This window comes from Petromyzon marinus, chromosome 61, assembly GCF_048934315.1.
Source record: "Petromyzon marinus isolate PM22_M1 ecotype Great Lakes invasive population chromosome 61, UKy_Petmar_22M1.pri1.0, whole genome shotgun sequence".
NCBI lineage: Eukaryota > Metazoa > Chordata > Hyperoartia > Petromyzontiformes > Petromyzontidae > Petromyzon > Petromyzon marinus.
The window spans coordinates 10,980,370-10,990,058 of record NC_133727.1 but is presented as its reverse complement, the minus strand read 5'-3'; the positions used below and the strand labels follow the sequence as shown (position 1 = coordinate 10,990,058).

The following is a 9,689-nucleotide window of genomic DNA, read 5'->3' as shown; positions in this document are numbered from 1 at the left end:
GGGTGTGTGGGGTGGGGGGTGTGAGGGGTGGGGGTGTGTGGGGTGGGGGGTGTGTGGGGTGGGGGGTGTGAGGGGTGGGGGTGTGTGGGATGGGGGGGTGTGTGGGGTGGGGGTGTGTGGGGTGGGGGGGTGTGTGGGGTGGGGGTGTGTGGGGTGGGGGTGTGTGGGGTGGGGTTGCGTGGGGTCGGGGGTTTGAGGGGTGGGGGTGTGAGGGGTGGGGGGTGTGGGGTGGGGGTTGTGTGGGGTGGGGGGTGTGTGGGGTGGGGGGTGTGAGGGGTGTGTGGGGTGGGGGGTGTGAGGGGTGGGGGTGTGTGGGGTGGGGGGTGTGTGGGGTGGGGGGTGTGAGGGGTGTGGGTGTGTGGGGTGGGGGTGTGTGGGGTGGGGGTTGTGTGGGGTCGGGGTGTGAGGGGTGGGGGTGTGAGGGGTGGGGGGTGTGAGGGGTGGGGGGTGTGAGGGGTGTGGGTGTGTGGGGTGGGGGTGTGTGGGGTGGGGGTTGTGTGGGGTCGGGGTGTGAGGGGTGGGGGTGTGAGGGGTGGGGGGTGTGGGGTGGGGGTTGTGTGGGGTGGGGGGTGTGTGGGGTGGGGGGTGTGAGGGGTGTGTGGGGTGGGGGGTGTGAGGGGTGGGGGTGTGTGGGGTGGGGGGTGTCTGGGGTGGGGGGTGTGAGGGGTGTGGGTGTGTGGGGTGGGGTGTGTGGGGTGGGGGTTGTGTGGGGTCGGGGTGTGAGGGGGTCAAGATCGGTCCTCTGTGCAGGAGGAGGGAGGCTCGTGAAGGACGCTGCCGCTGCTGCTGGGCAGTTGGAGGCAGTCGCCCCTCCAGCATCAACGGAGGGTGGAGGCGCGACGCTCACAACAACGACGAGCGATGTGATGCTGCTGCTGATGCTGCTTCAACTTATGTTGCTGCTGGTGATGCTACTGATGATGCTACTGCTGATAATGCTACTGATGATGATGAAACTGTTGATGATGTTGCTGCTACTGATGCTGGTGCATCTGCCAGTCATCTCAGTCAGCGAGCCTTTGACACTTCACGTGGCCTGAAAGTGCACCTGGCCTGGTACAGGCGCCGTGGTGACGTCACCGTCACTTGGTGACATCACAGAATTGATGGGGGGGGGAGCGGTGGTGCAGCGGTTAGTGCGCTGCACTATCAGAATCAGAATATTAATTACTGGAAGAATCCGATGAGCTAAAAAGCAATTTTTTTCACAGAACGTTACCACAAACACAAAAATACGATAGGAGTGCAAAGTCTAGGAAAGAGAAACTAAATCACTTTAAAAAGATACGAATAAAACTAAACAATGTTGGTCTGACGAGGTAAAGCCCACTGAGATATTCGATTTTTTTTATTAGCTTCGAACCCAGCAACCCGAGTTCCGTTCCTATTCACGGCCAGCACCAGAGACGATTATCTGGAGTTGTCCTTGGGTCTCCCCTAGGTCGGCTCAGCCTCAAATCAGTACCTGGTGCAGTGCATAGTAAGCATCGCCACTGGGGAGACAAAGGCGGCCGTGCGTGGTGCTGGCCAACCACCCCCTTGCGTGCCGTGCCGGCCTTCATAGGTGCTGGCTAACAGCACTTGCCCCAACGGTCTGTTAAGGCTTTACGGGGGATCTTTGTTTTGCTTTGGTTGAGTGTAAGGGTTGTGGGTGTGCGGGATGAGTGGTGGGGTGAGTGGGGGTGAGGGGTGGAAGGTGGATTATATATTTTTTTAAATAAAAAAAATAACACGTTACGTTTTCGGAAACGACCCTTCTTCAATGCACTGTTAATTGTGCATTGCACCACTGCCAACGCAGCATCACTATTTTTTTGTATTCTCACAGTTGCTGAGCATAGGCCGAGAACACTAAGCGGCCAACAACAAACAGCATGGTTCACGGTATAATGCAAAACACAAAATATCTACAGCGTCTTAGTAGCTCGAACTCGCACCCTCATGGAACAGAGGGGGGGCTTGGGGGGGTCTTTGCCGATTGCATATGGCGCTTCGCCAGCATGAGTTCAAGCGATCCCTGGGTTTGATCTTACAAAAAATTGCTCATGGTCCCACCCTCAATCGCATTTACTGCGCAAAACCATGGCAGCAGATGCACAAATGAAAATTTCTCCAAAAGTAGTGTACAACGCGGGGCTGAATTAAGTCTCCACTTTCTTTGGAGGCGTGGGTTCAAATCCCACACGTGTCAAAGCCTGCTTTACATAAAACTACACTATAAAAAAACCGACACGCTACTAGTGATGATTGGCCATTTCTGGAATTGCTTCGAACATTTTGGTAACGGGACCGGGCGGTCAACGGTGCCGAATTAAGTCTCCACTTTCTTTGGAGGCGTGGGTTCAAATCCCGCTGGTACTAACTGCCTTCTTTTTACAGAATGACGAATTTAAAATGTGTTTCAGCCACGAAGCTTTTAATAAAACTCTAACACTAGCTATTGGTAAAGATGCCCATTTGCGATTTCCGTTCGTGTTGTTAAGGACTAGGTTGCATTGCTGAGTGGTCTAAGACGCTGGAGGAAGGCTCTAGTGTTTTTGGATGCATGGCGTCAAATCCAACTGCTGCCAAAGGCTTGTTTGATATTAAACATAACCTGAAAACTATTGTTTTTAGCTTCTACACTATTAAAATAATTTCACGACAAGCTACTGGTGATGTTGCCCATGGGACATTTCTGGTAGAGCTTCTACCATATTGGAAAAGGGGCCGGGAGATCGACGGTGCCGAATAAAGACAACACTTTCTTTGGAGGCCTGGGTTCAATTCCCGCTGGTAACAACTACTGTCCCTTCTTTTGACGGAATGACGAACTTGAAAATGTGTTTCAGCCACGAAGCTTTTAATAAAACGATAACACTAGCTATTGGTGATGATGCCCATTTGCGATTTCTGGTGTTGCTTTTAACAACCAGGTGGCATTGCCGAGCGGTCAAAGGTGCTGGATTTAGGCTCCAGTCTCTTTGGATGCGCGCGTTCAAATTCATTGCTGCCAAAACTTAGCTTAAACTAAAATACAACCTGCAAGAAATGTTTTTTAACCTCGACACAATTAAGATAATTTCTCGACTAGCTGCTAATGATGATGCTCATTGGCGATTTCTGTTGCTGCTGTTCACGATCAGGAAGCATGGCTGAGAGGTCTCTTTGGAGGTGTAGGTTCAAATCCCACCAGTACCAACGGCCTTTTATTTACAGAATGACGAACTTAAAAATGTGTTTCCGCCACGAAGCTTTAAATACAAGTTGAATATATAGGTATCAATTTATTATTTTATTCTCATTCTACGCGACTTTACCAAAAGAACCAAAGAAGATTAATCCTTGCAGTTATGAAAGCTTTAAATCGAAACTTAAAAATGTGATTGAGCCACGGAGCTTCATACAAACTTTAACACTTGCTTTGGTGATGGTGCGCATTGGCGATTTCTGTGGCCGAGCGGTCTAAGGCGCTGGATTTAGGCTCCAGTCTCTTTGGTAGGCGTGGGTTCAAATCCCACCACTGCAAAATCTAGCTTTATATAACACACAACCTGCAAAATATGTTTTGTCAGCTTCTACACGATTAAAAAGAGTTCCTGACGAGCTTCTGGTGATGACGCCTATTGACCATTTTTGTTGGTGATGTCAACGACCACATCGCTTGGCCGAGTCGTGTAAGACGCTGGATTTAGGCTTCAGTCTCTTCTGAGGTGTGAGTTTGTGCCTCACCACTGCCAAAGCTTATTTAAAAATAAAAATAGACCTGCAAAAGATGTTTTTAGCCACTACATTTTTGTTGGTGATGTCAACGACCACATCGCTTGGCCGAGTCGTGTAACATTAGTTGGCTGCAGTGGGATCTGCGCGGGTTCAGATCCCACTGCAGCCAACTAATGTTTTTTACATAAAACACGTGCAACAAATGTTTATTTATCATCTACATGAATACAATAATTTCACAACAAGCTATTGGTGACGATGCCCATTGGCTTTTTCTGGTATTGCTTCTAACATTGGAAACGGGGCCGGGTGGTTGACGGGAGCAAATTGAGTCTCCACTTTCTTAGGAGGCGTGGGTTCAAATCCCGCCGGAATGAACTGCCTTCTTTTTACGGAATAACAAACTTAAAAATGTGATTGAGCCACGAAGCTTCATACAAACTTTAACACTTGCTTTGGTGATGATGCAAATTGGCGATTTCTGCGGCAGCTGTTCCAGACCAGGTAGTGTGGCCGAGCGGTCTAAGGCGCTGGATTTAGGCTCCAGTCTCTTTGGAGGCGTGGGTTCAAATCCCACCACTGCCAAATCTTGCTTTATATAACACACAACCTGCAAAATATGTTTTGTCAGCTTCTACACGATTAAAAAGAGTTCCTAACGAGCTTCTGGTGATGATGCCTATTGGCCATTTTTGTTGGTGATGTCAACGACCACATCGCTTGGCCGAGTCGTGTAAGACGCTGGATTTAGGCTTCAGTCTCTTCTGAGGTGTGAGTTTGTGCCTCACCACTGCCAAAGCTTATTTAAAAATAAAAATAGACCTGCAAAAGATGTTTTTAGCCACTACAATAATAAAATACTTTCCAAACTTTCTACAAGTGTTGATGCCCATTGGCCAGGTCTGGTGTGGCTTTTGAGAAATAGGCAGCGTGGTGTAGCCATCTAAGGCACTGGATTTATGGCACCTGTTTCTTTGGATGCGCGGGTTCAGATCCCACTGCAGCCAAATAATGTTTTTTACATAAAACACGTGCAACAAATGTTTATTTATCATCTACATGAATACAATAATTTCACAACAAGCTATTGGTGACGATGCCCATTGGCTTTTTCTGGTATTGCTTCTAACATTGGAAACGGGGCCGGGTGGTTGACGGGAGCAAATTGAGTTTCCACTTTCTTAGGAGGCGTGGGTTCAAATCCCGAAGGTATGAACTGCCTTCTTTTTACGGAATAACAAACGTAAAAATGTGATTGAGCCACGAAGCTTCATACAAACTTTAACACTTGCTTTGGTGATGATGCAAATTGGCGATTTCTGCGGCAGCTGTTCCAGACCAGGTAGTGTGGTCGAGCGGTCTAAGGCGCTGGATTTAGGCTCCAGTCTCTTTGGAGGCGTGGGTTCAAATCCCACCACTGCCAAATCTTGCTTTATATAACACACAACCTGCAAAATGTGTTTTGTCAGCTTCTACACGATTAAAAAGAGTTCCTGACGAGCTTCTGGTGATGATGCCTATTGGCCATTTTTGTTGGTGATGTCAACGACCACATCGCTTGGCCGAGTCGTGTAAGACGCTGGATTTGGCTTCAGTCTCTTCTGAGGTGTGAGTTTGTGCCTCACCACTGCCAAAGCTTATTTAAAAATAAAAATAGACCTGCAAAAGATGTTTTTAGCCACTACAATAATAAAATACTTTCCAAACTTTCTACAAGTGTTGATGCCCATTGGCCAGGTCTGGTGTGGCTTTTGAGAAATAGGCAGCGTGGTCTAGCCATCTAAGGCACTGGATTTATGGCACCTGTTTCTTTGGATGCGCGGGTTCAAATCCCACTGCAGCCAAATAATGTTTTTTACATAAAACACGTGCAACGAATGTTTATTTATCATCTACATAAATACAATAATTTCACAACAAGCTATTGGTGACGATGCCAATTGGCTTTTTCTGGTATTGCTTCTAACATTGGAAACGGGGCCGGGTGGTTGACGGGAGCAAATTGAGTCTCCACTTTCTTAGGAGGCGTGGGTTCAAATCCCGAAGGTATGAACTGCCTTCTTTTTACGGAATAACAAACGTAAAAATGTGATTGAACCACGAAGCTTCATACAAACTTTAACACTTGCTTTGGTGATGATGCAAATTGGCGATTTCTGCGGCAGCTGTTCCAGACCAGGTAGTGTGGCCGAGCGGTCTAAGGCGCTGGATTTAGGCTCCAGTCTCTTTGGAGGCGTGGGTTCAAATCCCACCACTGCCAAATCTTGCTTTATATAACACACAACCTGCAAAATATGTTTTGTCAGCTTCTACACGATTAAAAAGAGTTCCTGACGAGCTTCTGGTGATGATGCCTATTGGCCATTTTTGTTGGTGATGTCAACGACCACATCGCTTGGCCGAGTCGTGTAAGACGCTGGATTTAGGCTTCAGTCTCTTCTGAGGTGTGAGTTTGTGCCTCACCACTGCCAAAGCTTATTTAAAAATAAAAATAGACCTGCAAAAGATGTTTTTAGCCACTACAATAATAAAATACTTTCCAAACTTTCTACAAGTGTTGATGCCCATTGGCCAGGTCTGGTGTGGCTTTTGAGAAATAGGCAGCGTGGTCTAGCCATCTAAGGCACTGGATTTATGGCACCTGTTTCTTTGGATGCGCGGGTTCAGATCCCACTGCAGCCAAATAATGTTTTTTACATAAAACACGTGCAACAAATGTTTATTCATCATCTACATAAATACAATAATTTCACAACAAGCTATTGGTGACGATGCCAATTGGCTTTTTCTGGTATTGCTTCTAACATTGGAAACGGGGCCGGGTGGTTGACGGGAGCAAATTGAGTCTCCACTTTCTTAGGAGGCGTGGGTTCAAATCCCGAAGGTATGAACTGCCTTCTTTTTACGGAATAACAAACGTAAAAATGTGATTGAACCACGAAGCTTCATACAAACTTTAACACTTGCTTTGGTGATGATGCAAATTGGCGATTTCTGCGGCAGCTGTTCCAGACCAGGTAGTGTGGCCGAGCGGTCTAAGGCGCTGGATTTAGGCTCCAGTCTCTTTGGAGGCGTGGGTTCAAATCCCACCACTGCCAAATCTTGCTTTATATAACACACAACCTGCAAAATATGTTTTGTCAGCTTCTACACGATTAAAAAGAGTTCCTGACGAGCTTCTGGTGATGATGCCTATTGGCCATTTTTGTTGGTGATGTCAACGACCACATCGCTTGGCCGAGTCGTGTAACACGCTGGATTTAGGCTTCAGTCTCTTCTGAGGTGTGAGTTTGTGCCTCACCACTGCCAAAGCTTATTTAAAAATAAAAATAGACCTGCAAAAGATGTTTTTAGCCACTACAATAATAAAATACTTTCCAAACTTTCTACAAGTGTTGATGCCCATTGGCCAGGTCTGGTGTGGCTTTTGAGAAATAGGCAGCGTGGTCTAGCCATCTAAGGCACTGGATTTATGGCACCTGTTTCTTTGGATGCGCGGGTTCAGATCCCACTGCAGCCAAATAATGTTTTTTACATAAAACACGTGCAACAAATGTTTATTTATCATCTACATAAATACAATAATTTCACAACAAGCTATTGGTGACGATGCCAATTGGCTTTTTCTGGTATTGCTTCTAACATTGGAAACGGGGCCGGGTGGTTGACGGGAGCAAATTGAGTCTCCACTTTCTTAGGAGGCGTGGGTTCAAATCCCGAAGGTATGAACTGCCTTCTTTTTACGGAATAACAAACGTAAAAATGTGATTGAACCACGAAGCTTCATACAAACTTTAACACTTGCTTTGGTGATGATGCAAATTGGCGATTTCTGCGGCAGCTGTTCCAGACCAGGTAGTGTGGCCGAGCGGTCTAAGGCGCTGGATTTAGGCTCCAGTCTCTTTGGAGGCGTGTGTTCAAATCCCACCACTGCCAAATCTTGCTTTATATAACACACAACCTGCAAAATATGTTTTGTCAGCTTCTACACGATTAAAAAGAGTTCCTGACGAGCTTCTGGTGATGATGCCTATTGGCCATTTTTGTTGGTGATGTCAACGACCACATCGCTTGGCCGAGTCGTGTAAGACGCTGGATTTAGGCTTCAGTCTCTTCTGAGGTGTGAGTTTGTGCCTGACCACTGCCAAAGCTTATTTAAAAATAAAAATAGACCTGCAAAATATGTTTTTAGCCACTACAATAATAAAATACTTTCCAAACTTTCTACAAGTGTTGATGCCCATTGGCCAGGTCTGGTGTGGCTTTTGAGAAATAGGCAGCGTGGTCTAGCCATCTAAGGCACTGGATTTATGGCACCTGTTTCTTTGGATGCGCGGGTTCAGATCCCACTGCAGCCAAATAATGTTTTTTACATAAAACACGTGCAACAAATGTTTATTTATCATCTACATGAATACAATAATTTCACAACAAGCTATTGGTGACGATGCCCATTGGCTTTTTCTGGTATTGCTTCTAACATTGGAAACGGGGCCGGGTGGTTGACGGGAGCAAATTGAGACTCCACTTTCTTAGGAGGCGTGGGTTCAAATCCCGAAGGTATGAACTGCCTTCTTTTTACGGAATAACAAACGTAAAAATGTGATTGAGCCACGAAGCTTCATACAAACTTTAACACTTGCTTTGGTGATGATGCAAATTGGCGATTTCTGCGGCAGCTGTTCCAGACCAGGTAGTGTGGCCGAGCGGTCTAAGGCGCTGGATTTAGGCTCCAGTCTCTTTGGAGGCGTGGGTTCAAATCCCACCACTGCCAAATCTTGCTTTATATAACACACAACCTGCAAAATATGTTTTGTCAGCTTCTACACGATTAAAAAGAGTTCCTGACGAGCTTCTGGTGATGATGCCTATTGGCCATTTTTGTTGGTGATGTTAACGACCACATCGCTTGGCCGAGTCGTGTAAGACGCTGGATTTAGGCTTCAGTCTCTTCTGAGGTGTGAGTTTGTGCCTCACCACTGCCAAAGCTTATTTAAAAATAAAAATAGACCTGCAAAATATGTTTTTAGCCACTACAATAATAAAATACTTTCCAAACTTTCTACAAGTGTTGATGCCCATTGGCCAGGTCTGGTGTGGCTTTTGAGAAATAGGCAGCGTGGTCTAGCCATCTAAGGCACTGGATTTATGGCACCTGTTTCTTTGGATGCGCGTGTTCAGATCCCACTGCAGCCAAATAATGTTTTTTACATAAAACACGTGCAACAAATGTTTATTTATCATCTACATAAATACAATAATTTCACAACAAGCTATTGGTGACGATGCCAATTGGCTTTTTCTGGTATTGCTTCTAACATTGGAAACGGGGCCGGGTGGTTGACGGGAGCAAATTGAGTTTCCACTTTCTTAGGAGGCGTGGGTTCAAATCCCGAAGGTATGAACTGCCTTCTTTTTACGGAATAACAAACGTAAAAATGTGATTGAACCACGAAGCTTCATACAAACTTTAACACTTGCTTTGGTGATGATGCAAATTGGCGATTTCTGCGGCAGCTGTTCCAGACCAGGTAGTGTGGCCGAGCGGTCTAAGGCGCTGGATTTAGGCTCCAGTCTCTTTGGAGGCGTGGGTTCAAATCCCACCACTGCCAAATCTTGCTTTATATAACACACAACCTGCAAAATATGTTTTGTCAGCTTCTACACGATTAAAAAGAGTTCCTGACGAGCTTCTGGTGATGATGCCTATTGGCCATTTTTGTTGGTGATGTCAACGACCACATCGCTTGGCCGAGTCGTGTAACACGCTGGATTTAGGCTTCAGTCTCTTCTGAGGTGTGAGTTTGTGCCTCACCACTGCCAAAGCTTATTTAAAAATAAAAATAGACCTGCAAAAGATGTTTTTAGCCACTACAATAATAAAATACTTTCCAAACTTTCTACAAGTGTTGATGCCCATTGGCCAGGTCTGGTGTGGCTTTTGAGAAATAGGCAGCGTGGTCTAGCCATCTAAGGCACTGGATTTA

At 46.3% G+C, this 9,689-nt stretch overlaps 7 non-coding genes across 7 annotated transcripts; all 7 read left to right on the top strand.

Moving 5' to 3' along the window:
* Positions 1–4,205: 4,205 nt before the first annotated feature.
* TRNAL-UAG (transfer RNA leucine (anticodon UAG)) lies at positions 4,206–4,287 on the top strand. Its single transcript has one exon. It is a non-coding gene; the product is annotated as a tRNA-Leu (tRNA).
* A 756-nt stretch (positions 4,288–5,043) lies between these two features.
* TRNAL-UAG (transfer RNA leucine (anticodon UAG)) lies at positions 5,044–5,125 on the top strand. The gene has a single exon. It is a non-coding gene; the product is annotated as a tRNA-Leu (tRNA).
* A 755-nt stretch (positions 5,126–5,880) lies between these two features.
* Positions 5,881–5,962, top strand: TRNAL-AAG (transfer RNA leucine (anticodon AAG)). Its single transcript has one exon. It is a non-coding gene; the product is annotated as a tRNA-Leu (tRNA).
* Positions 5,963–6,718: 756 nt separating this feature from the next.
* TRNAL-AAG (transfer RNA leucine (anticodon AAG)) lies at positions 6,719–6,800 on the top strand. Its single transcript has one exon. It is a non-coding gene; the product is annotated as a tRNA-Leu (tRNA).
* Positions 6,801–7,556: 756 nt separating this feature from the next.
* On the top strand, positions 7,557–7,638 carry TRNAL-UAG (transfer RNA leucine (anticodon UAG)). Its single transcript has one exon. It is a non-coding gene; the product is annotated as a tRNA-Leu (tRNA).
* Positions 7,639–8,394: 756 nt separating this feature from the next.
* TRNAL-UAG (transfer RNA leucine (anticodon UAG)) lies at positions 8,395–8,476 on the top strand. Its single transcript has one exon. It is a non-coding gene; the product is annotated as a tRNA-Leu (tRNA).
* A 756-nt stretch (positions 8,477–9,232) lies between these two features.
* On the top strand, positions 9,233–9,314 carry TRNAL-UAG (transfer RNA leucine (anticodon UAG)). The gene has a single exon. It is a non-coding gene; the product is annotated as a tRNA-Leu (tRNA).
* Positions 9,315–9,689: the final 375 nt, after the last annotated feature.